Source organism: Theropithecus gelada, chromosome 16 (assembly GCF_003255815.1).
Source record: "Theropithecus gelada isolate Dixy chromosome 16, Tgel_1.0, whole genome shotgun sequence".
Lineage (NCBI taxonomy): Eukaryota > Metazoa > Chordata > Mammalia > Primates > Cercopithecidae > Theropithecus > Theropithecus gelada.
Window position 1 is genome coordinate 25516704 of NC_037684.1, and position 27917 is coordinate 25544620.

Consider the following 27917-nt stretch of genomic DNA (forward strand, 5'->3'; position numbering starts at 1 on the left):
AGGTTTCCAGGGTTGGATTGCATCTGATTAAAATTAAGCTGAACTGAACAACGTATTACCTTGCATTTCAGAATTTTGCATTTCTGATATCTTGGGCTCAGATGCCATTTCCCTCATGCCAGATGACACATGGCCTCAGTTTTCTTCGCAGGTATCCATGTCTAGCCCTGTACCAATTTCATCCTAAACAACTGCCCATATTCCCATTAATGTGACATAATCATTAGCATATATAAGTTCCTAGAGAACTGCTTTCTATCTCATGTATTTATTGTAGTCAATGGAGTATACTCAGTCTTTTAGGAATAATTAAAATATTCTGTGACTCTAATTAAAGTAGTCTGGATATTTTTAAGAAACCTATATATAAGAACAAGCTGAGGGCTGACATCAAGTTAATTGTGTTATTTTTAGTGGAGCTATCATTGGAGACAGCAGCATGGCACCCAGTGCCTTTTTTAATCCTCATATCTGAATATAAAATGTTAAATAACCAGCATCTTGAGCTCTTAAGAGGCAAGGCATTAAAGCATAAATAAATAAAGCTGTTATGAAAACTTAGAAAATTATCTAAATGCACTTGAGTAAGAAGTCATGTACTTATTAAATTGCTAGTTATAGAGATAAATGCCCTTAAACCTTTCACTGCCAAAAAAACCAAACACTCAAACAACTTGAACTCTTGTCATATAAGCTTGGGGGAGGCAGAGAGAGAAGCTGTTGGCTTGTATTTCTGCCACTATAAGTAACCTTTTTTTTCTCTCTCTCTCAAGGCACAGTCTTGCTCTGTCACCCGGGCTGGAGTACAATGGCACAATCTCAGCCCACTGCAACCTCTGCCTCCTGGGTTCAAGCAATTCTCCTGCCTCAGCCTCCCTAGTAGTTGGGATTACAGGTGCAAGCCACTATGCTTGGCTAATTTTTTGTACTTTTTAAGTACAGATGGGGTTTCATCATGTTGGCCAGGCTGGTCTCGAGCTCCTGACCTCAGGATCCGCCTGCCTCAACCTCCCAAAGTGCTGGGATTACAGGCGTGAGCCACCATGCCTGGCCAGTAATCTTATTTTACCCATATTTTATACAATTAGTACAGTAAAACTTTATAGTATTATATTTGATCTGTTTAAATTACAGACTATTCTTGTTTTTACTAGAAGTCAGAATTTGTCCCTTCTTTCTAGTTCCATCACCAAACCTTCGCCAAACAGGGACAATACAGTTTAACAAAACCACACATTCTAGCACTGCCATCCTTTCTCTTTTCTATTGATGTAAAGAGTCATCAACATTTCCTTTTAATACCCTCCTTCATCTTAATCTCAACTGAACATTGAAACCCATTGCAAAATAGCCCCATTTAATTTTCCATAGCTGAAATGGAGTTTTTTCAAATGTGATATCCAGAACTGGTGACCTCCCCAGATTGTGGTACCCATTAGCCACAACTGCCACAGAGTTCCCATTGGAGATGGAGCATTTCTTTTGTAAAATTTACTCAGGAAACACTTGCCAAACGAAGCTCCTCTAGTCTCTTGCTGTTTTCCATGATCAGGATCGGCAGAAATGCATCTCTCAAAAACAATCCAGGCACAGTGACTTATATAAGATCACAATAATGGTTATGAATATCCACTAGACATTCTGATTCTGGATAATCTATGAACCTAAGAAAAGGAAGATCAAGCAGTGAATTTATTTGGAAATAATAGGACTGTTGGTTGGGTTTTGTAGGCTGAAGTTCTGTAGTTAATCATTATTCTGCGAAATCCTGAATGATGTTGCTTGTAGCTTTCCTATGCAGGCAGTGTCCCCATGGGAGTCCTACTAACGGTCTTTTGTCAGGCACTATCAGCAGTATTGAGCCAACCTGAGCGCCCTATTATTAATCCTTTTCTCCTAGTGACATGACAGCAATCGATGTCTGAACAAGCTATTGAAACTGTAGCAATCAAGTGGACTCCAGTTAATCCAATGGGATACTTACTCAGAGCCTATGAGAAGGGCAGGGAATTTTTTCTAACCCCATACTGTTCCCATATCCATATGCTTTATGCTGCCATAATTTGGGTAAAGGCTGACATTTACCCAGGCGTGTAAAATACACAGTGGAACCCTTACCATTGACTCAAATACATTCATATCATCTTTACAGCCATCTGTTACTTCTGTAAATGAACTTGTGATCATTATATAAATATTTGTGCCCATGTAAATGTAAAGCAAGAGCATTGAAATCTTTACACAAAAAGGTACCCACCTGGTGATATCTTTGAACTCATAGAAATCAATCAGCAGTTACAAAGAATAGTATATAGAACATGAGACTATCAGATTTCCTGTCCCTTATTCCAGATGGAAAGAAGTCTAAATTGGTGGTGCCCAACCTGGCGTACAGATTCCTGAGTTCCATCTGCACAGATTATGATTCAGTTAATCTGAGGCATGCCCAGGAACTTGCATTTTTAGGTTCGAAGGTGACTGGACTACAATAGCAGTTTTCAGGCTATATTGCTAAGTGCTTAAGTGTTTCCTAAGAGGCACCTGTATGGTTTGTAGGGTGAGGAAAAGGGGGTTAAGAGGGAAGAATACCAGGAAGGAGAGATCTGTTCTTAGCTTTGCTAGCAAGTGCCTCGCTTTTGGCAACACACCTCAGCTTCTTGACTTCAGTTTCTCTGATTGTAAAGTATGTATCAGTAACGTATGCCTTTGTTTTTTTTTTTTTACATAGGTATTTAGAGAAGAATGAATAGGAGAGTATAGAGAAAATAGGAACTATAGAAGATAAAACCAACTTCTCCATCAGTGTAAGAATCTATTAACACTAGGTTATTTAGTCCCTGCTTAACCCTGCAGTGAGGTGAGGCTTCCTACCTCATGACCACCATTACTCCCAAAGGCTGGGGAGGTGGAAGCTCTCTAAGGTCTGAAGGGTCTTTCTCATGCTGGACTAAACCCCCACTGTCATTAGCTTCAGCTCGTGAGTCCTAGTACTCCCACTACTCCCTATTTCTATGGGACAACCCTTCAAATATTTCAGGACAGTTAGAAGGTCTCAGCGTAAAATTCCTTGCTTTCTTACGCTGTTTTTTTATTAACTCATTTTCTGAAACCCTTTCAACTACATAAAGTGTGTAGCACCCTTCTACTTGTGTAGTACCCTTCCTCAAACTATGCCAGTTGTTAAGTTAATTTGCTTTTGCTTTCTGCAAAAGCAGCCTTCTTTCTTCAGCCTGTGTAAGCATGTATGCTTTTACAACAGCTATTGCAATAATCCCTACTACATTATTAGTTGTTTTTTGAAATAATGGTATAATTACTGGTCTGAGAGACACTAATGTGAAGATCCCTCTCAAACATGGAAGCATAATAGAATAATTTAAAGGAGTCTGTTAAAAATGTAAATTTCCAATAACCTGACCCAGAAATTCATTCTGATATCTGGCGAAACAGGGGCAAGGCTCTAGAGGTATCTTTAAGGTGCCCAGGTAATGCAAATGCAGATGATTTGTAAACCACTGTGTACACTAACTTGAAAATACTATGGTTTAAAGAGACTGGGACAGAGAGATGTAAACACTGCCTGCATCTATCCCTTAACCTATCCCCGAATTAAATGCCCACAGCCTTCTTTCTTTATCATCTATATCACATCTACCTCCTAAATTGTGCAGATTACATGAGATAATATATGTAAGACACTTCATTATCATAAAGGACTATATAATATCTTTTTTATGCAAGTGTGCTTTTATGCAAAAATCAGGTTAATATGTCATTATACCTCTATTCTATTCCATTTCATTACCTGTCTGTCTAATAAAGATTTAGGATCTTACTTATAATTATATATGCTTACTCACTCATAAAACAATTTTTTTTTTGAGACAGGGTCTCACTCTGTCACCCAAGCTGGAGTACAGTGGCATGGTCATGGCTCACTGTAGCCTTTATCTCCCCAGGCTCAGGGGATCCTCCACCTCAGCCTCCCGAGTAGATGGGACTATAGGCACACACCAACCACACCTGGCTAATTTTTTGTATTTTTTTGTAAAGACAGGGTTTTTCCATGTTGCCCAGGCTGGTCTCACACTCCTGGCCTCAAGTGATCTGCCCACCTCAGCCTCCCAAAGTGGTAGGATTACAAGTGTGAGCCACTGCAACCGGCACATAAAACAAGGTGATTATCTTGTTTGTGTATATGTTAATGTAAATCACTTTTTGCCAGGCATGATCTTCCCTCTCCCCCATCAAGCAGTTCTGGAAGAATCCGCAGAAAGACACCTTTGAGTTTAACACAAAACAAAGCTTTGTTGATGCTCTAACCTAGTATGGACAAGAAAAGACATCCTAGAAGGTTCTCATGTGAACAGCAAGTTCTAAGAAACAGGTTGCACAAGAACATTGCCTGGTTTATTATTTTTAATTTAATGAACCTTGTTCCTGTAAAAATTGCAGGGCAGATATTCCAGGAAATCAACATCTTTTTTTAGCCCTAGAGCAGACAGCCCAGTAATGGCCATGACTGGACAAGTATGCCTGACCTGCATTCCAACCCAAAGGGGCATTATTGAAAAGTGAGAAGGATTTTTCAGTTCAAGGTCTAAGCCTGGATGCTCTGCCCTTCTAACAGAGACTGTAAGCATGGAGGCGAATTTTGAAACTAAGTTTTGTGATGTGTGCACTTTCCACTAAAAACTGGACAAAACCCAAGACTCATTTCTCAGAGTTTCCTATCCAAGCACAAGATGAGAAATGGTCTTTGGTCATTACCACTTGGTTTGGAATAGCCCAGAGGTGAAAGAGTTGCTGTTAGATTTCATTAATCTGAAGAACACTGTTTAGGTTAAAACGTTTTCTTGCTGTTATATTTGGAGAGGGTGACATTGGTGTTTAGCACCAGCCAAAATATATAAACTCAAGATTAAGGGGAAAAAAGTTATGAGTTGAACCTGTGAGTTTAAAAAAAAAAAAAAAACTGCAAATATTTTATTTATATTTTATTTATTTATTTATTTTTGAGACAGTGTCTTGCTCTGTCACCCAGGCTGTAGTGCAGTGGCATGATCTCAGCTCACTGCAACCTCTGCCTCCGGGGTTTAAGCGATTCTCCTGCCTCAGCCTCCCGAGTAGCTGAGATGACAGTCACCCACCACAACGCCCAGCTAATTTTTATATTTTTAGCAGAGATGGAGTTTAACCATCTTGGCCAGGCTGGTCACAAACTCCTGACCTCAGGCGATCCACCCACCTCGTCCTCCCAAAATGCTGGGATTACAGGCGTGAGCCACCACGCCAGGCCCGCAAATGTTTTATGATGACAAAAAATGGTTTAGTACTGCTAACTTAAGTGGTGCTTCTAGGTAGTTGATGATCATCATTCTCTTGCTTTATTTCCAAGTCTATGTAACAAAAACAAAAATAAATAAAATTTTCATATTAAAGCTTCAGAACCCTAAGTTGAAAAAAGAGATTCATACTTCACTGCAGGTCTTTTGGGTGCCTACAATGTGTCAGACACAGTGCTAAGTGTTGGGTGTAAAGAGAGTAGGATCCAGACCTCACCCTCAGGGATGCACGACCAAGAGCGCAGAGACTCACTCCATACCTGAAGGCAGTGCTGAGAAGAGGCACAGAGGTCTCCTCTCTGAGCGGAGCATCAGATGTTAAACTGTGATGTCTCTTCTTATCTGCCCCAGCTCTTACGCCACCTGCCTGTAGAGGGCCCTGTGCCAGCAAACCACAGGGGTCTATTAGGAATCCCACCATAGCGTCTGCTCCTTTAGCCCAGCTCTGTGGTGCCTAGTTCTCTCTTCAGTTTTCCAAAATGCCTGGGACCTGGCCCAAAACCCCAGGCACTAAACCAAAAGGCTTAACTGAGCTCTGGCACTCACTAGCTGTATAGTTTGAGCAAATTACTTAAACTCTGTATCCCTCAGTTTCTTCATTCATAAAATGGGAGAGCACCTACGTCATAAGGTTGTTTTGAGACCTGAATGAGTTGATACATGTAAAGCACTTAGAACAGCAACTGATACATAAGTGGAGTCTAATAAATCCTCACCAGGCTATTTCCTCAGTTCTAACACAAAACCTAATACAAGGCTTAAATTATTCAAGGCCTACCTTTGCTATCTATTGGGTATGATTTGAGAATTTAACACAATACTGCAGCAATATTTGATGCTGCAAAAGCAGAAACCAACCTATAGAAGCATCTATGATTAGCTCTGGCCAGATGTCAGAAAACATTTCAGGCTATTCAAGTGTCAGTGCTCTCTATGGGAGGTTTATTAACAACTCAAATGTTCTATATTGTGTTTTTTAGTGAGACAAATACACGGTGTGAAAAATTAAGTATTTTAGAGACAGACTTTTTCTTGGTGGATTAGAAAGATTTCTCATGCTCATTCAATCTCTCTCTCTATATGTATCTCTGTCTCTCTGTCTTTCTCTATCACCCTGTCACACACACACGCACCCCACCCCACCCCCACACCTTATATAATGATGTTTCCTGCAATCTTAACAATATTGAATAACAACAGTGTTTCTCTATGCATAAGCCTGCAACTTAATTGTAGATATATTAAATATGTGTCATAATATCTGCTACTTACTAATGATCAGGATATACATAGAAACACACTTTGAAATGAATGAGGGCCTTTGTAGCTCCAATATTTTTATTCATTTAACCAACATTTACGTAGTGCATATTGTGTTCCAGACACAGTTCTAAGCACTATTTAGCAGTAATTCATTTTATCCTCGTAACAACCGTATAAGGTAGATGTTATCATTACCCCCATCTTACAGATGATAAAACCGAAACACAGAGAAACTGATCAATTTGCTCAAGTCTCACAGCTGGTAAGGGTTGGAACCTGGATTCAGAGCAGGCTGTCTGGCTCCAGAGTCCATGTTCTTCACCACTACTCTCTACTGGCCAATCAACTTCATTTCTTTCAGACCCCACAACAAAAATAAAAATGAGCTTCTCTTTGAGACTATGTTATGGAATCTCCCCTTGATAAAAAGTTCCAAAATGCCAATACTCTCTGCATTCTATAAAATTCTAAAATTCTTTTATTTTCCACTAGAGGTGAAGAATTCTAAAATTCTTAACACAAGGTGTTAATGCTCAATTGGCATTAATTAGTGACCATGATGATGCACAAAATTTAGGTTTTAAAACATTTTTCAGTCCCTTTCTGTATTGAGCTGGAGCCTGAGTGATGGGGTCCCCAGATAGAAACCAAGACAGATCCAAGAGTCTTAGGACAGAGAAGGAGCCATGTGCTCATGTAGTCTAGCCTACCCATTCTACAGACCAAAATGCAGACAAATCAAATGAGTTGCTCATCATTGCAGAACTACTTTGTGTCAGTGCTAGGACTAGTGCACAGAACAAGAATAAACAGGGGCAGTTTAGGAAACAGTCTTACTGGAAACTCTTAATTTCTCCCAAGTCCCAGAGCTCTTTTTTAATACCATGTTCCCTCTCCATTCACAGAAACTGAAGTAAAACTTGAGATATCATGCCAATCCTGGAAGTCAGAGTAGGGAAAAGTCCAGAATTCAAGTTAAATAGGGCTTGAAGAATTCACCTGTGCCAGAATTCAAAGCAAGATCAATAACCAGAACTAGAGAGTCAAGCTAAGGTCAAGCCAAGAGAAAGATGCATTGAAGGGTGAGGCAAGACAGGAAGCTCAAGTTGAGGCAAACTGAAGGTATGGAGTTAGGAAGAGGTAATAGGAATCTCAACAACCTACCTGTTTCAAACCCCACAGATGTTTAAGAATGTCTCAAACTTGGTGGAGGGAGGGAACTCACCCTAAATAGCACATCCCTTTTGAATGATAAGCATCAAGTTTACCATGCAGACTGTACGGAATTTTTCAAGAAGGTCAAAACCCCCAAAATCAAGTTAAATGTCCACTTCAAAAAAAAATAGGCAAGATTATGAGTTACTGCAACTCATCTGATAGATCTATGCACAGTAAGCTTCTTAGTATCTTACTTTATCTGCCAGTGAAGACTGGAGGACTGAGCCGATTCAGCTGGGAATTGAACCTGTGGTTCCAGGAAGTCTAGATATTTCAAACCTCATACTTAATCCATTAAGATATCCCCTCCAAGAACATAATGTAGTTAAAGTAGACTTAGATATCTTTAGTACAGTGAGTGGATTTTATTTCCACTTTGGGAATTTCTGATCCATAATAAAGAGAGATATAAATGAAACTTACCTACAATAGTGCCTATAGAAAAATGCATGCATGTCAACATATACTGTCACTTTTCTGATTTATGATTAAGAAGGGAAAAAAACCTATCTTGGGGGAAGTGGATTACAAATACTTCTGCTAAATGGAGGCTTTATACATAACTCCCTTCTCTTATTCTTTCTAAAGATCCATTCTTGCCTGTCTCAATAAAATAGAATAAATTATGCTTACTCAAACAATCTGAAGAGAGAACACAGATTTCACACATCTGTCAGGTGGGTCAGTTTATTTGGGGGACAGTAGGGGAACATCCTGTACCATTACAGGCTGTCAGCCACAGAGAATGTTTACTAATAAGCCTAGCCATTAGGTTGGGTCGGTGATGGATGGTCTATGTTCCTGTGCCCTGGCCTGGCATGTACTGTGCTACTCACTGACCAGCAGCAGCTGTTGTACTAACCGCCTTGTTAAGGGTCTCACCAAGTGACATCAGCTATACATCACCCTGGCTGATACCTTTGATTATTTGGACAGCTCCTGGCATGATGAATCGTTGGGATTGATCTGTCTTTTCTCGCACGTCCTAGTCAGTGTTCTTTACTCATCTCTCTCAACTCTTCATTCTTAAGTCCAGAGCCCTTATTACTGCACTTTCAGATGTATGCATCTCCTACCTTCCCCAATTTAAGGGACCTGCTGGTTTCAGTATTCATAATAAGGAATTGAGATGAGGCTGAGGAAAATAAGTGCATCATAGTTAGGACAGACAGGCAGAGGAAACAGCAGTCATTCTTGTAGCTAGAAAAACCAGGAGAAAAAGCTTTTTTTCCATGGGCATCTAGGGCTCAGCAACTTTCATTACTGAGGTCATGGGCCCTCCACATAATCCATGTGGTACAAATTAAATTTGAATGCTGTTGGTAACCTGAACAATGCTTTCTATTTATAAGACCCTTTTCTCCCAAAGAGTGCAAATCATTTCACACACAGTATTTCAAGCATCACCATATTTCTGTAAAAGAAGTTTTATCATCTTGATTTCAGAGAGGGAAAAAATGAGCACAGAAAGCCTATATACCCAAATCTACTTGATAAATAAATGTGTGGCAAAATCAATAACAAGATCTAAAATCTCTGACTCCCTGTTATATTCAGTCCTTTAATTCATTGATTTTTAAAGTGTTGAGTAAGCACCTACTGTGTGTGCCAAGAGCTGGGAATACAGGGAGCCTCTATGGGACCGCCATTAACTTATTCAATCCCATTTATCTCTAAATCAGTTTTAGTGAGGGAGAAGCATATTGAAATATACTATTTTACTTTAAAGAATTTGCATGTACATACTAGAAATACAAATTCTATTTCACTTTACCATGAATGAACCAGAGGCCATAGTAGACTGCCCTTCCCTATTAAAATTTAAATTTCTGCACTCTATAGTTATTTGTAGTCCTTTCCAAATCTGTTGAAATTTAATAGATTCAATATGGCTATGTAAAAGCAGTAGTTCTCGAATGTGTTCTGGTACACTTGGCAAAACTTCGTTCAATATATGTTTAATTCCATCATACAAACAACTCTACTGACATAAAATATGACCACATTATATGTATACAATATAAACTCTCAGCCAGAAGCACACCCATATCCCCTCCCCCAAAAGGCCACTAAGTATGGCTTTTTGAAGTAAGGATGATCAGTGATCTCCAAAATTTTCCATTAATATATTTATTTACCATTTGTTCTTTTTTGGCCACCTAAAGTGGTAAAATAACACAAGTGTAAGAGAAAATTTAAATTTGATGACATTTCCTATCCATTAACTAAGCATAGATATGATACCACATTGTTCCAGAAAGAATCTAAGGCAAAAACCAGTTTATTTTGTTAAGAATTATTATTCTATTTGAAAAATGGAAGAGCTCAGTCAATAGAAGAATAGTTATAGAGCAACTATATTTAAATCATCTTCATCACTAGAAAACACTGGCTTTATTATGTCATTTCCTGACTGAAAACTTTCAATAACTCTGCAAAGCTGAGGAGACCTCCTAGTCTCTCCAATTTAAAGGACCTGCTCATTTCAGCATTCATAATGAGAAATTGGAATGAGGGAAACTAGGGAAAACTAGATTATTAGAACTTGTTAGCCTGACTTTTAATCTTTCAGAGTTTGTCCTATACTCATAGGATAAATGTTTAGCTTATTTCCTAGAATACACCCTCACCTACATATCCAACAAAAGCTCCAGGCATCAGTCAAGTTACTGTTGGCTAAGAACACATTATACTCAGTGTAGACTTTCAAGCTCTTGCTTGTGCTGTTTCCTTTCTGGAAAGTTCCTCCTCTGTCTCTCTCTTTCTCTCTCTCTCTGTCTTCCATCTCTCAGAGTTCAGCTCAAGGTACTCTTCTCCACAGTCTATACACACTGCCTTCTCTGAGCTGTAGGTTTTTATTTTGGTACCTAATCATATACTTTCTTTATTGTTAGTTAACAATTTCAGGTATTCAGCTAGAGGCCATCTGCTCTTCCTCTCATACTTCTCACATACAGTGCCATGCACATCTGCTCTTCCTTGGTACTTTGTACTTGTAGTCATAGAACATGCCAGTAAAGTTCTGAGTGAATAACCCCAAGCAAACTGTTAACCATCGGTCACTATGAGCTCATAAAAACTGGTTAAATTGGCTTATTTTCAACAATTGCTTATTTTCAGATACATGTGATAGTTCTTCTAGACTTGATTGATGGAAATTTGCAGGCATTTCTGTGCTTAGACTGATTTACCACTTCTGTGGCCTGGTTTACATAGATACATATCCACATGCGACATTTGCCCACACTTCAGTTTTCAGCAGTTCATAGATGATGCCAAAAGGGCTTTTTCATACACTGCACAGCATATAATGATAGTAATGTGGAAATTTAGGAGCAACTAGGAAAGTGTCCAAAATATAAGGGAGCGGACACATAATTCAGAGAACTGCTGTGTTGCTCATAATTGAGCACCAGTGTCTTAGTTGTGTCGGAAAACCACTCCAGAGAAGTTAGAAACCTGAAATTGGAAGGGCCCTAAATTTCCACATAATAATTTTTATCTTACATTGCTATAACTCAATTTCCATTTACCAAGCGAGAATCAGCAGTTTTTAGAATGCCAGCATCTCCAAAACCACACAGGAATTCAGCTTAAAATCTGGTAGCGTTTTAACACTGAAGAGCTTGACTTCAAACCATGCACCTTTTAAGAGGACTTTCTTTTTTTTTTTTTTTTTTTTTTTTGAGACGGAGTCTCACCCTGTTGCCCAGGCTAGAGTGCAATGGCATGATCTCTGCTCGCTGCAACCTCTGCCTCCCAGGTTCAAGCGATTCTCCTGCCTCAGCCTCCCAAGTAGCTGGGATTACAGGCACTTGCCTCCACGCCCAGCTAATTTTTGTATTTTTAGTAGAGACGGGGTTTCACCATCTTAGCCAGGCTGGTCTCGAACACCTGACCTCATGATCCACCCGCCTCAGCCTCCCAAAGTGCTAGGATTACAGGTGTGAGTCACCGCGCCCGGCCCGAAGAGGACATTTTAGGAAGCTTTAAAAATATTCTTCTACAGCACTTTGGGAGGCCGAGGCAGGCATATCATGAGGTCAGGAGTTCAAGACCAGCCTGGCCAACATGGTGAAACTCCATCTCTACTGATAATACAAAAATTAGTCAGGTGTGGTGGCAGGGGCCTGTAATCCCAGCTACTCAGGAGGCTGAGGCAGGAGAATTGCTTGAACCCGGGAGGTGGAGGTCGCAGTGAGCCGAGATTGCGCCACTGCAATCCAGCCTGGGTGACAGAACAAGACTCCGTCTCGGAAAAAATATATATATATATATTCTTCTATATGCATCTCCTATTTTAGCTATGTACATTTTTCAGCTACAAAAGCAAAGCAAAACAAAACAAAAAACCCAAGGCAGTTCATCAATATCTCTTGAACACGGTTTTTCTTAGAGGCAGAAAGAGTGTAGGAGTATGAAGGAAGAGTAATTAATGGAAAATAACTTCTAGAAAATCCTAGATGATAGCTAAAACTATTATTGGTTTGTATTAGCTCGAGGAACCCTTTTCATCATATTTGCCTAGGGTTTCCTCTAGACCAAGCTCCTTTTACCTCAGCTCCCTATGCTTAGGCTCTTTGTGGTTCCCTCTACTTCTCTGTAGCTAACTGTAGCAACTTAATTTCTGAGAGAGTGGTAAGAGTTCCAAGTTACCCCTTAGACATTTCTGGCACCACCAACCACCATGGTTGTGGTTGACTGGGTTTACTATAATAATAATTCTTTATGTTTACATACCATATTTCATCACAGAATGACTACAAATTATAGAGGTTAACCAATTGGGCTTTCTCCCTCCTTTATCATCAGGAAAGTAGGCAACAGAGACGTCTAGACAGAGAAATTTAGTTAGGGATGTTTCAGTATTGATAAGTGAGTTTAGGGCAAGAGCCCTAAAATATGCAGTGCTCTCTGTGAAGGACAGGTTTTTAAACCACACCACCATCCCACTGTTGAACTGGAGAACAGAACTGAAAGAGACTGCAGGCAATCTTGTGGATTTCTTAAAGATACTCACCAATTCTGATCCCACAATTATTTAACTTCTTGAAATTGCTCCTGTTTTAATTTAAGCCAGTTTCTCTTGCTGCATGAACAGAATTAGCTGGTTAGTACCCTCCTTATGAAACATTTGATATAATGCACAATACAGTACTCGAAGGTTTAAACCAAAACACCATTTAGCCTTATGAGCTCCAGGCTAGGAAATACAAATTCTTTTAGCCTTGCCTATGTAATTTATCTAGGATTTTTAAAAAGTAATTCTGTAGCAAACTTTACTCAAGGAGAAACTGTTGTAGTCATTCTTCCTTTGTTTCCTAGTGTTTGAGAAGTTGACAAAGGCATTAATTAGTAACAAACTACATTGATAGTTTTTTGTCAACTTTTTTATTGCAATACATCATATATACAGAAAATGCACAAATCATAAATGTAGAACTCAATGATTTATTTATTTATTTATTTATTTATTTATTTATTTTTTGAGACGGAGTCTCACTCCGTCAGCCAGGCTAGAGTGCAGTGGCGCAATCTTGGCTCACTGCAACCTCCACCTCCCGGGTTCAAGCGCTTCTCCTGCCTCAGCCTCCTGAGTAGCTGGGATTACAGGTGCACGCCACCACGCCCAGCTAATTTTTATATTTTTAGATTTTTAGTAGAGACAGGGGTTTCATTATATTGGTCAGGCTAGTCTGGAACTCCTGACCTCGTTATCCACCTGCCTTGGCCTCCAAAAGTACTGGGATTACAGGCGTGAGCCACCGTGTCCAGCCCAGTGATTTTTTTTTTTGACAGAGTGAACACACTCATGTAAGCCCTACCCACATCAAGATATAGAACATTACCAGTACCTCTAAAGCTTCTCTCTCTCTCTCTTTTTTATTGTTATTATTATTATTATTTTTTTTTTTGAGATGGAGTCTCGTTCTTTCACCCAGGCTGGGGTGCAGTGGCACAATCTGGGCTCACTGCAACCTCCACTTCCCAGGTTCAAGAGATTCTCATGCCTCAGCCTCCCGAGTAGCTGGGATTACTGGCATGTGCAACCATGCCCGGCTTTTGTATTTTCAGTAGAAACGGGGTTTCACCATGTTGGCCATGCTGGTCTCAAACTCCTGACCTCAAGTGATCCTTCCACCTCAGCCTCCCAAAGTGCTGGGATTACAGGCGTTAGCCACTGCACCTGGCCCGAAACTTCTCTTAATGCCCCTTCCCAGTTATCTCCACCAAAATAACTACTATTCTGACTTCTATCACCAGATTAATTTCTCCTATACTTGAACTTCATATGAACAGATTCGTACTATGTATACTTTTGTGTGTCTGGACTCTTTCATTTAGCATTATAATTGTGAGGATTGTCCGTATTTTTGCATGTAGCAATAGTTCCTTTGTTCTCATTACTATATAGTTTTTCCTTTATTCATTTTATTTCATTCTATGGAAGGTAAACATATGGGTTCTTTTTCTGCTTTGGAAACATTGTAAATAATTCTGCTGTGAACAATCTTAGATTTTTGGAGCACCATTATGTTGGCATTTCTGTTTGGTATATATCGAGGAGAGGATTTGCTGAATTAGAGAGTATGTGCATATTCTGCTTTAGGAGAGTCTACCAAACATTTTTCCAACAGATTTGTACCATTTTGTACTCCCACCAACAATGTGTGAAAATTCCAGTTGCTCCTCGTTCTCACTGATACTTGGTATTGTCCGTTTTTCTTAATTTTAGCAATTCTGGTGGGTGGCCATAGTAGTTTCTTCAATTGAAATAAACCAGCTGCCTGGAGGGATTAGGTCTCTGAAAATATCCTTTTTTCCTACTGCCGTTGTCTGTTTGCCAGTGAATCATAGGAACATCTACTCTGTGAGGAACAAAGTGGTAGCCTAGCCCTCATTTGCATGACTTTGAACTGTTATCTGTGGCTGCTGTAGATTCTAGCCAGAGCAGACTGGGAGACACCGTGTGCAGCCAGATAACCTTTTCTTGTTCATTAAGGACCCACTTAGCTCTCCATGGGGCTGCAGCAGACAACCTAGAAAAGCAGGTAATGACTTTATGATTATATAATGCTAATCTCATCAATAATAATTCTAAGAGGAAAAAACCCAGAATTTAAATAACTGGGTTATGGTACCAACACACAAAAGTATGAAAGTCAGGTTGAGGACAACTGTACTTGTTTTTGCAACTAACATATAACTGACATGACCCTATTCTCCATAATACGTATTCAGAGAGACTTTTAAATTGGATGCTGAAATCTTGAGGGGGGGGTTTAATTGCCTTGAAGTGTTTTGAAAATACTAACCAATAAACAGTCATATTAGAAATAGGCAGAACTGGTGCTTTATTTGAGAGTGGACATATAAGAGTTTCAAAAAGGTTTGTGCATGATAATTCCTCTCTTTTTGTCAGCAAGAAGTTCAAGTTCAGTGACCAGTTTTTTCGCCAATGAGAGGTGAATAGTACAACTGACTTTTAAAATCAAATGTCAGATTCCACATAGTTCCCACCTTGGTTTTAGTTTCTCAACAATGGAATACAATTTTCAATAAATCTAGAGATAAAAATTCTGCCCAAGTAACCTCATTAATATTGAGGGGACTCTTCTCTATTGGAAATCTGTGTGTTTTGTTCAAAAAATTGGAAGCAAAGAATGCTTTAAGGTTAATTCTAGAGATTCCAAAATTAAACATATACTATTAGATAAATACTAATAGGAAATTATGTTGTTATATTTTTTCTCTTTCTCAATCTGCCTTTCTCTTTATTCCCACTGTAAAATGTGTGTGCGTTTATTCCTTTCTACTTTATGTTCTGATTTCACATGGCCACCCCATGAGGGTTTTTTTTAACAATCTGAAACCCCCAAAATATTGAATTATTATGGAAACAAGGTGCAATATTTCAAGCGTCACCCTACAATAAAAGTAACAGGATAATGATTTTCTTTCTCAGTTCAGATATTAGAGGCCCAAATATTGATTGCCTGTTTCTTTTGCCTCCTGTCCTCTGATGAAACTACACTTTTGACACAGAGTCACAATAAAATGTGCCCTTTCCAGTATGAGATCTCTGTAAATGTCATTCACACAGTCATTGTTTTCTAATTCTCTGCATTTTCATCAGAGTAGCACACAAGCTCTTCGTTGAGTGGAGAGAGAGCAAGCAGTGTTTAAATTTAGAATTCACTAGAACAACCAAGTTCCATTATTTTGCTAAGGACAGTTACAGTCTAACAATAGGACTCCTTTTCCATAGTGTTTATGAAATTATTATTCTTAGAATTGACTAAGTGATGAGGACTTTGATAACTAGAGGTTTCATGAAATACTGTTGGGAATATTGATGTTGGGTTTGCCAGGCAAAAAGAGGTTGTAAAATCAGTGTGAATGTCAGTGTTTAGGGATGAGAAGGGATGGCTGGTAACATAAGCTGAAGTCAAGTTGGAGACCTAGAGGAAACGGCTGCTCCCTAACCCAACTCTGCCAGCCAGTCTTCCTCCTGACCTGCAACATTCTTGCTGTCTCAGCCCCAGATCTCTGATCCTAGCTGTTAGCAAATGATTTGGGATTTTGTTTAAGGATAAATATTAGTGGTAGCCTAGCTTGAGGCCACCAAACTCATTTCATTTGTGCCCTGCACCAAATTTGATCCCAAAGGTGGCAAGCTGGCACATTAACACAATGTGATACTTAGTACCTTCCTCCTCCTCTATGAAATCAGTTTATCCAACAGTATCTCATACAAGTGACCTGCAAAAACAAGCCATACACAAAGCTTTCACTAACATCTTGACAAATGTAATCGGTGCACCTATGGCTTTTCAAGATGTTCCTATGCTGTGACCCTCTGTTTCACATAATGCAGCCTTTTAATTTATGTCCAATAGCTTACCAGTCAGTCAGCACTGGCATCCTTTTTCTAACCTCAAATCCTTGTCTGATAATCCATTTTGGTGCCTTTATTAGCCTTGAAGGTAGTTTGAGATGTTAAAATCTTTTTTTAACAAGTTTGCCTTGGATAAGAGATGTTGCAGTGGGCTCCATATATGTTTTTTACCTTTACCTAACCTTTTCTTATTTATTTAGAGACAATATCTTGCTCTGTCACCCAAGCTGGAGTGCAGTGGCACAGTCTCAGCTCACTGCAGCCTCGACCTCTTGGCTCAAGCTATCCTCTCACCTCAGCCTCCTGAGCTGAGGTAGTGTGCACTACAGCTGTACACCATCAGGCCAGGCTAATCTGTGTGTATTTTGTAGAAGTGGGGGTTTCACCATGTTGCCCAGGCTGGTCTCAAACTCCTGAGCTCAAGCAATCCACTCATCTCGGTCTCCTGCAATTTTTATCTGGCACCATTACAGCTGATCCCATCTTGACAGCAATCCTACTAGAAATCTATTCAGAAACCCCTGTTCTGTTCATCTTTGCATCATCCTATCTGGGAGGCAAAGTTACCCAGGAGACCACTGAGAGGGCAGGTCTCACTGTCTTTTCTTTTTGCTTGCTTTCTATTGATTGTCCCTAGAAGAAAGGTAACTGATTTAAGGGGCTTGAAAATGGTTTGGACAGACTATAAAGAAAATAAAAATGAGATCAGTATGAAGAAGTCAATACTACACACCTTTTTCAAATTTGACAAAAACATTTAAGTTCTGAAATATTTCAGGTAAAAAAAAAATATATGTGATAAGAGAGAGGCTTACCTGAGATATATTTTAGGAAATCTAGACTTCAGTTCTTTCTTATATTCCCCCTTTTCACTCTCAACACATGAAATGCTGAAAATGGAATTTTTGCTTCTTATATTAGAAGAATTTTCAACATTTAAATTTCTTAGACAGTTTCAAATCTGATACTTATAATATTTGCCAATCCGTCCATGAAAGAACACGTATTCTAGAGAATATCTGACAAAAGAAAGGCCAAAATTGTATCTCTTATGAATATTCAGGTCAGGTTCAGTAGCTCACACCTGTAATCCCAGCACTTTAGGAGGCCAAGGTATGTGAATCTCTTGAGCTCAGGAGTTCAAGATGAGCCTAGATAACACGGCGAAACCCTGTCTCTACAAAAAAATACAAAAATTATCCTGGCATGATGGTGCTCACCTGTAGTCGCAGCTACTCTGGAGGCTGAGGTGAGAGGATCCCTTGATCCCAGGAGGCAGAGGTTTCAGTGAGCTGAGATTGTACCGCTGTACTCCAGCCTGGGCAACAGAGTGAGATCCTGTCTCTCTCTCTCTCTCTCTCTCTCTCTCTCTCTCTCTATATATATATATATATATATATATATATATATATATTCATAGTATTGGGTGCTTGTGCAAAGTGGACATAGGATACATAGTTCTTAAGACTTATCAGCAACATGTTATTTCAATTTCATAAGCAAGTAAGATAAATAGTGGCTTTACAGTTATCACACACTCTTATCAATGGATGTTGTCAAGATAGAGTTCAAGATAGAATTCAAGATAGATTCAAGATAGAATCTCAGTTGTAAACTCTCTATTCAGAGTTTTGTCTATAAAGTTGTATTGCTTCCTATAACTCAAACAAGATCAAGTTGTAGCTGGCACCATTTTCCTCAGAGTACCGAAGATGTAACTGACTCCTTTTTAAGAAATGTCAAAAGTCACCAGAATTCATACTGCCAAGAACAACATGTGTGTGATGTGTTGCTAAGCTTCCCTCTGCAGGTTTCCCCTCTATGCCAGTGGTGTGAACCCAGCAGCTCAGAATGAGGTCATTTCACAAAGGTGGGCATCTTGAACCCTTATGGCATCCTTCAGATAATGCATAGGTCAGAGATGGAATAAACAAAGCAGTATGCCGAGAGCCAGCTGTTTAAGTGAGGAGGAACAGGCCTGGGAGTAAAGGGAGTAAAAGGATTGCAATTAGGCTCAGGGGCTCTCCTGAAAGGTGAGCTTGCCCTGTTGGTGCTTCTCTTACACAGTGAAAGGAAACGAGGAAAATTGTCTCAAATCAGAACCAGGGAGAGCTGGTGATGCTGGGGCTGCCTCTATCTAAACCCTGATCTCATACTGCTTCCCTGTGGAGAATTCTCTGAACTGCAGCTTCCCTCTGTGGGCCCCCGCCTATCATGTCCATCTAGTGTGGTCTCGAGCCTGGACTTGGTATCATCCAAGAGCAGGAAAAAAAAAAATATATATATATATATATATATATATATTAAGAACATCAGCAAAAAGAATAGGGAGGCCATGAGAAAATGGTCCTATCCTGAGTCCAGAGTCATATCTCACAGCAGGCTGATCTGACAGGTCTGCATCCTCGCCCTTCCCTTTTTACATACCTTTTTAAAAAGCCCAAAGCCTCTGTCTGCCCAATGGTGTTCCTTCAGTTCAGCTTTTGCAGATATATGTTATGGCTTGCACCCTTGGGAATTCCAGATCAATCATTAAAATTGCCTACTATTTCTCCGAATATTTTTCACAAAAGCCAAATCACAAGGCTATGGCCAACATAGAGGTTTCTACTTTTATCTTTTTATCATTATCATCACAGCTTTCTGCTTGTCTTCCTCCATACCCACCCAAGGAAGTGTAGACATAGACATTAACAAGAATACCCCTACCCTTCAGCTACCCTTCTTCAGAGGGCATTAGAGCAATAAAACACATTTTAGATATAGATCTATAGCTAACTATTTCATTATGATATAAAAACAGTACTGTAGGAGCATTACAGTTGGTATGGTGGTTCAATTTCTTATTTCTCTACAATTTAAGAACCAGAGGCCAGGTGCAGTAACACACGTGTAATCCCAGCACTAGGAGAGGCTGAAGCAGGAGGATTGCTTAAGCCCAGGAGTTGGAGACCAGCCTGGGCAACATGGTAGAACCCCATCTCTTTATTTTATTTTATTTTATTTTACTTTATTTTGAGACAGAGTCTCACTCTGTCACCCAGGCTAGAGTACAGTGGCGCAATCTCAGCTCACTGCAAGCTCCGCCTCCCAGGTTTAAGCAATTCTCCTGCCTCAGCCTCCCAAGTAGCTGGGACTATAGGCACGCATCACTATGCCTGGCTAATTTTTGTATTTTTACAAAATTTTACAACCATGTTGGCCAGGCTGGTCTCGAACTCATGACCTCCAGTGATCTGCCCGCCTCAGCCTCCCAAAATGCTGGGATTACAGGCGTGAGCCACTGCACCCAGCCTCTAATTTTAGAAAAAGGAAAAAAAAAAAAAAAAGGAACTGGAGAAAGCTCAGCTTCTCTTAAGTAAGGAACAATCAGGCCCAGCACAATGGCCTATGCCTGTAATTCCAGCACTTTGGGAGGCCAAGGTGGGTAGATCACTTGAGCCCAAGAGTTTGAGACCAGTCTGGGCAACATGGCAAAATCCCATCTCTACAAAAAATTAAAGAAGAAGAAACAATCAGAAGCTAATAGAAAGCTGTAATTAAAGTTTGATATGTTTTAGAGGAGATGAAGAAAAAGGCAATACATCCTTTGGGCTGGTCAGTGGTATTTTGTAGTGAATATTCAGAATCAGAAAGTATAAAGGAAGTTGATGCTGTAATTCACATTCCACAGAGAACCTGTGATCCTTTCTGTTCCTCTCCTCTCTGCCTCTGCTGAAGGCTCGAGGGTGAAAGCTGTAAGTTGAAGAGGACAAGCCATCAACAGAGGGTAACTTATGATGAGAAATGAAAATATTTGGATTAGCTATAATGCTAAGCCAGTGATATTTACAAATTATTAAACTGCCATCCTCACATCAAACGCTTTTTATTTTATGAAATGCTAAGCTGTACTTTCAGTTTGTTTCAAACTGTCAGGGCCATTATTTGATGTCCCTCTTTGTTTGTTTATCTTAATTAAGATGTAGAATCAATCATTTTTACTTTCTCTCTCCAAGAGCAGCAGCCGGCTCAGAGTCAGGATGAGGTCTGGCCACCCTTGAGTGCTGTGCAGGTGCTGAGCTGTGTTTGTTCACAGAGGGATAAAAAACACATTTGTTCTCCAGGTTGTGTGGATAGACTGACAGATTTCGATAAGAGGGAAAAAAGTCTTCCTCTGTGGTGAGAAATAACGTTTCTATCCAGAATAAGTAAAAGCAGTGGCAAATATCATTCCTGTTACGGAGATGATTTTCCTCAACACATAGTGATAACTCACCTGGGGGTGGGAAACACTGAGGTGGGTTGGAAATAGGAGGCAGAATGTGGTGACCCAGATCAAGCAAGAAGCAGAAGGTGGAGAGCCCTAAACTTTATCCTGTGAATATGACAGTTGTTTTTGCCACACCAGCTTTCTTTTCCATTCCTGATGCCACAGTTCAATCTCCAAGCTGATAGGTCATAGTGGAATGGCCTATCGTTGGAGAGACCATTTCATATCCAAATTTCTTGTGTTCATCTTTGTATAGAGGTACTTCTGGCCCATCAACTCTGTATAAGGGCCTTTGCAGGGCGTTTACAACAGTACAGCCTTTTTTTGTTGTTGTTGTTTTGGTTTTGTTTTTGTTTTTGTTTTTTTTTTTTTTTTTTTGAGACGGAGTTTTGCTCTTGTTGCCCAGGCTGGAGTGCAATGGCGTGATCTCAGCTCACCGCAACCTCTGCCTCCCGGGTTCAAGCGATTCTCCTACCTCAGCCTCCTGAGTAGCTGGGATTATAGGCACCCGCCACCACACCCGGCTAATTTTTGTATTATTAGTAGAGACGGGGTTTCTCCATGTTTGTCAGGCTGGTCCCAAACTCCCAACCTCAGGTGATCCACCCACCTCAGCCTCCCAAAGTGCTGGGATTACAGGCTTGAGCCACTGCGCCCAGCCAACAGTACAGCTTAATTCTGTTGAGGCACCCACTCTTTCCTGTTCAGCCCCCTTTTTGAGAAGCATGCATCCCCTCAGGATAGCTAGCCAAGGGTAGAGAAGCAGTCAACTAGACATGGAACAGAATTGAATTCTACACACCAGTCAACCCACTTAGGGATAAAACCTCATCTCCTTAGCACCAGGTCACCTTCACCTCCTTAGCACCATGTTCCTCGATCTAACCGAACTAAATAGCCATACAATTCAATCAGCTGGACAAATGAGAAACACAAAGAAAGGAAATAAGTCTACTGCATGATTTAGGCAGATCAGATTGGAAAAGATACAGTGCTTTACTTTTAAAATCATCCTAGTCAGTGAAGCAATCCAAATATAGCCATAGACTCAAACAGATTATTTGTATTTTATACCACATGCATCTAGAACAGCATTATCTGTAACATTAATGCACTTGGAGCCCTAGAGTCAGGGGAAAGTATACCTTTTCATTGATCAGAATCTTTTTAAGCACATCTAAGCAAATTTGGATGTGAAATTAGTACTAACATTTCTCCTACTTATTGTGAGCACTAACAGCTAGCGCACACTCCAGTGGTCTTATATGTTGTTCTGCTCCTGAAAGTGTTACAGAAGTTAACTTCAGGAACTTGGACAAGAAGGCCTGCATCCCAGTCCTTCATTAGGCAAGAGGTGGACTTTTGAATCACATAATTCCAAGAGGAAACATAACCTTTCAAAAGATAAACCGACACTTCATTTATTTGAGGCCTCTGTTATGATTCTTGGACCACAGATAACTACTTTGAACAAATTCTCACTCTTCATTAGTGGAAAACACTTTCCTCTAATCGCCACGAATTACCCAACACCTGGAATTAAGCAGTCTTCTCTTACTGTACTCATTTGCTTTCTTTCCAGTGGGATATTCTAGGTTCATAAGGTGACTGCCAATACCTATTTAGCTGTGTGCAACATTACTGGTGTGGCTGAGACTGCTAGCTAGCCCCCAATACCAGGTTCATGGCTGCCCAGAACAACTCCCTGCCTCCCTACCTCCACGGCAACTAGATTTGACCACGTGATTTCAGTTCTGGCTAGTGGAATGTATAAGTAATGTGTCAACTTTTAAGGGCCACACGCAAGTGTCCTTAAGCAGGTAGAGGGAGGGTGATGCTCTCTGTGTTGCCCCTCTCCTCCTTCCTGCTGGCTGGAACTGGAGCCAGTTTGGACCATGATGAACAAATGACACACTTTATAAAGATAGAAAGAGCCCGAAGAGGAAAGGGCAAAGGATTTTAAACATGGTGGACAACATAGACCAGCAACAAACTACCAACACCATAGAGGAGCCCCTTGATCTTATCAGGCTCGGCCTGGATAAATGAATTTATGGATAAATGAGAGATTACCAGGAGCTTCTGGGGAGATTACATGCTTATGATCTACATTTAAATATGTTATTGGGAGATGTGGAAGGATTGTGACTACTACAGAAATTGAGGAAGAAGCCATCATATATAAGAGATACATAAATCAATGAAACAGAATATTCAAATGCTCTTTTTCCAGGAAGATGTTTTGTCCTAGTTGTCACTCCATTGAGAGTTGGCTGAAACAATTTATCCCATATGGAAAATAAGAGACTTTGTAAAGTTACCTCTTTAAATGTTCAGGACATTCAAAAGAGAAGCCAGCAAACATTTTGATATTAAGAAATCCTTCCACTCCTGAAATGAGTTGATTTGCAGACAACTCATAACTTCTATTTTTTTTAAAAAAATTTTGTTGCCCAGCCTGGTCTCGAACTCCTGAGTTTAAGCCATCCTCCCACCTTGGCCTTCCAAAGTGCTGGGATTACAAGCATGAGCCACTGCACCCAGCCTAGATAATTCATAACTTCTTAAGCTAAATGACATTGTTATTTTTCTCGAACTCTTCTAATAAATGTGACCACCAAGATGCAAAACTTTTTCGGGAAAAAAAACGAGAAGCATGAAGTGCCCTCCCATTCCTGGGGTGCCTCCCCCCAGTCTTTTTATATATGAAGGACAAATTACCTTCTATTTTGTTAAAGCCTCTATTATTTGGGGTTTTCTGTCACACTGGCTAAACTAATCCTAATGATACATCTGGTAAAGACTTCCTTTGGGGGGTAGCCAAGGACAAACTGAGTAGGGTAACACTCAGGAAGAGACTATGAGAAATAGAATGGGAAAGATACCACAGTGATGAAATGACTACAAGTGGCCTCTTCAGCCATGGAAATGATTAAAGCCAGTTATATTAGCACAGATAATAATTTCTTTAATATTTCTTAAATGGTGTTATGCAGAAGTCCTAATTTTTATTGGTTGATTAATGTAGTTTCTTCTAGTCTTGGTAATAATGAAGGATCATTATTGGCTCTTCTCCAGGTCACCTTTTGTTACTTTGGTGCTTATAGCACTTCTCTTGCCCCTCATGCTTGTTCTGATACTCACTGTCCAGGCCCTCCACCTGGGCACCTCCCTGGGCCCACCTCACCAAGGCCCTCCAGCAAGCCATCAGGATGATAAGGACCTAACATACAAATTTACTCTGAGGCTGTGGTTCTCAGCCCTAGATGAGCATCAGAACTACTCATAGAACTTTGTAAAAATAAACATGCCTCAGCCCCACTCCAGATAATCCTGAATCAGTATATCTGGGGTGCAGTTCAGGAATCTACATTTTTTTAAAGGTAGACAGATGATTCTGATGTGCAGCCACGGTTAAGAACCACTGCTCCAAGGTGTTGATGACTGATAATGGCTCAGTATAATATTGTCAATTACACTCACGTGACCTCATGGATAAGCATCACTGCCTGACATCTATCAGTTATCTACCTCTGCTCAGTGGTCTACCGCATAGGTACGACAGCTGCGCCTTATCCCTAGGAGAGCTGGAGCTCTGTGCCTCCTCCTTCCAGTGATCTCTGATGTACTAGCTTGTTACCACACTGCGGATGAGAATACCTTGATTAATGTGCTACCTCTCCCAGAGGCATTTGTAGTTCTATGGGGAATAATGTTTTAATCTAAGGGAATGGGCCCCAAATGATGGAATTTCAGGAATTACAGAAGTCAGTTGAGAAGATATTTTGGAAGAGGGGCCCTTTTCCAGTTCACTTAAACACATACCATGTAAGCAGCACCAATTCTACTTATAAAACAACAACAAAACAACTGGGCCTGATTCAGAAGATGTTTTAGACTTCTGAGGGGGAAAGTATCTATTTCTTCATTTTCCTTCATCTGCTGTTTGAAATCACCTTCAGCCCTCACACTTTCTCTTACCTGTGGAGAAGCAGCGCTGTTTGCCCCTAATTCAGCCATAGCTAAATGGCAAGGGAGCTCATGTTAAAAGAGCACATTACACTCTTCTGAATATCCTTTCATACATGGAATCCAATCTTAGAACACAGAGCAAAGAGTCATTTAGTGATCAGTCCCCTATTACAGCCCAGGCACGGCCAGTCTAATCAATATTTTCATGTATCTGGCCAGCTTTTACAAATCTGGGGTAATTAAGATTCTACAATGTCTTAGGCAATCCTTAATATTTCACTGGCTTTTCTTCTCAACTGTTTTGTTTCTTATTATTTTTATCCTTTCCTTCCAGACTCTGTAAATACCCACCTAATAGGACTATCATCAAAACCAAGTTAAATAGGAGGTTCGAATGTGCTCTAAAAAATTTTAAAGCTCTACATAAATGTATAAGAATGTTTCTGTAATAAGGACTGTATTCTTTGGGTAGCATTACTTCAAGTTTTTGATGGAAAGAGGAGGGGGAAAGACTGAGATATAGAGAGACTAACGCTAAGGATTGCCATGAGAATTCCTTCTGTTCCTGCCTTGTCCACTTATTAACTAGGAGGCTTGAGCAAATCACTTGAATTTCTCCATCAAAAGAAAAATGGTCATTTCTCTTATTATAGAAAATTACTCTTATTATAGAGGTAGTGGTGAGGATTAATGAATCAAGGTATATTAGGAGAGTTAAGCATCCATAGATTTTGTAAATTCTGCAGAAATAATCTGGAAGGGAGATTTAGATACAGGCCCAAGTCCTAGCTAGACATGGAACCCTGGCATCCAGACACTCGCCCCTCAGTTCTAATTATTAGTATACTCCCTCTGCTAAATAGGACAAAAGGAAGAATTTTTGTTCTTGTCCATTATAAAAACACATTGAATTGTCTATGGAGATTTTGTAACTATCAAAGATTTATTGCCCTGGAAATAAGAATTTGTAATAAGAGTGTTATCATACCTTTGTTGGTGTGAACTGTTCACCAGAAATAGTCAAAGAGATAAATGAAATATAAACAGGACAATAGGCTAAGTGCAGCCTCCCCTAATTGTTTATTTTCTTTCTAAGCTGGCAAGAAGTTGTTAGAGTTTCATACTTCATTTTATATACAAATTGAGGTCCTGGGGGAGAGTATCCTTCATGTGAACAGCTCTCCCAGTTACAGGAGAAAACTGAGTAACAATAAAACCCTCAGGGACATCATTTAATATTTCCAGCATTTCACATGAGCTACTGACACTTGGGTCTTCAAGGGGAAAGCTGATTTATACCTTCAGTCGTTAGACAATGTAAAGGTGAGGTCAGGCATAGGCATCCTTCATCCCTTTCCCTGGTGCTCACAGGTCCCTTGGGCAAGGTGGACTCAAAGCATTTCAAATGGTAGAGGTCACAGGAGTGACATCGTAAGAGGTAAGAGAGCACAGCCTCCTTCCTCTACCAGTAGGTCTGATGCCCATATATCTTCATATTGCCATTGTTTCCACTTGAAAAATTACATGCAGTTGGTTTTACTTTTCCTTCCCTTCCTATTCCGAAAACATGATTTCCACTCCCAATCTAAAGTATAATTTATGTCAAGACTAATGATTATGTGTTTCTGATTGTTTTTTAAAAAGGTGAAACCTTTAACATAAATGCAAGACAACAGGTGTCCTATTTTATAGCCTTGTACCTTTCCAACCCTATAAATTAAAATCATGTCTGTGCTGTCTCTGTCTTTGTGCTGATCTGAAGTCATTCTAGGACATTCTAGGAATTCTGTGCTCTCTGGCACAAAACCTCCCACGTGGTAGGTTCCAGATAAATTTTTATTGATTTGATTTGATCTACAGGTACTTGATCAAATTCTGGTCATGCCCAGTAATACAATAATACTTTGTCAACTGCAACCCAAGTTTATACCCTGGGCTTCTGACCCCGAATTTCATAATGGGATTCCATACCTTTTATTACTTATGAAATAAAGCAGCTTTCCAGTGGAAAGAGACCTCCTGTTTTTGTGGGTCCCCTTGCAATGTAGGAAGAGCTTAGGCAAATTAGACATATGGTATAAAGTACAATATTAGAATTGTAAATGAGTCTTAAAATTGCATAAAGACTACAGATTATTAAAGTATTCTTAAGACAATATCTAATTCAGATATAACTTTGTGTAATTTTTTTTTTTTTCTTTTTGAGACAGAGTCTTCCTCTGTTGCCCAGGCTGGAGTATAGTGGCACAGTCTCGGCTCACTGCAACCTCTGCCTCCCATGCTCAAGCAATTCTCGTTCCTCAGCCTCCTGAGTAGCTGGGATTACAAGCATGCATCACCACACCCGGCTAATTTTTGTATTTTCAGTAGAGATGGTTTCTCCATGTTGGCCAGATCTTGAACTCCTGGCCTCAGGTGATCTGCCTGCCTCAGCCTCCAAAGTGCTGGGATTACAGGCGTGAGTCACCATGCCCAACTTGTGCAAGTGTTTTTAATAGCATTGTTTCTCTTTATTCTAAACTGGTTTGTTCTTTCTTTTCTGGATTCCTTTGCCATGTACTTTCATATCAAGCTTAGGAATGTTGTGTAATCAGCCACTCAGAATGGACATCATTATATAAATATGGAGACATGGCTTTACTGTGAAATAGTTGAAAAACTATTTTTAAAATTTTCTATTTTTATTTTTATCAAAATAATGTATGCATATAGTTCTTAAAAATCAAACAAAGCCAGGCACAATGGTGTGTACTTGTAGTCCCTTGGGAGGCTAAAGTGGGAAGATTACTTGAGCCCAGGAGTTTGAATCCAGCCTCAGCCACATAGCAAGACCCCATTTCCAAAAAAAATTTTTTTAAATCAAATAATACTACAAGCAGTCACCCTGGAGTTCTGCTTTCCAGAGGCAACCCCTTTCCATTTTTTAAAAATTAACTTTTTCATCTATTCTGATGTGTCTCTTCCACAC

The 27917-nt window shown here is 39.8% G+C and overlaps 1 protein-coding gene and 1 pseudogene across 2 annotated transcripts in view; both read left to right on the forward strand.

Annotated features, from left to right (window-relative positions):
- SKAP1 (src kinase associated phosphoprotein 1) overlaps positions 1–27917 on the forward strand; it is a 305720-nt gene that overhangs the window by 200826 nt on the left and 76977 nt on the right. The window lies entirely within an intron of this gene.
- LOC112610303 lies at positions 22943–23254 on the forward strand (annotated as a pseudogene).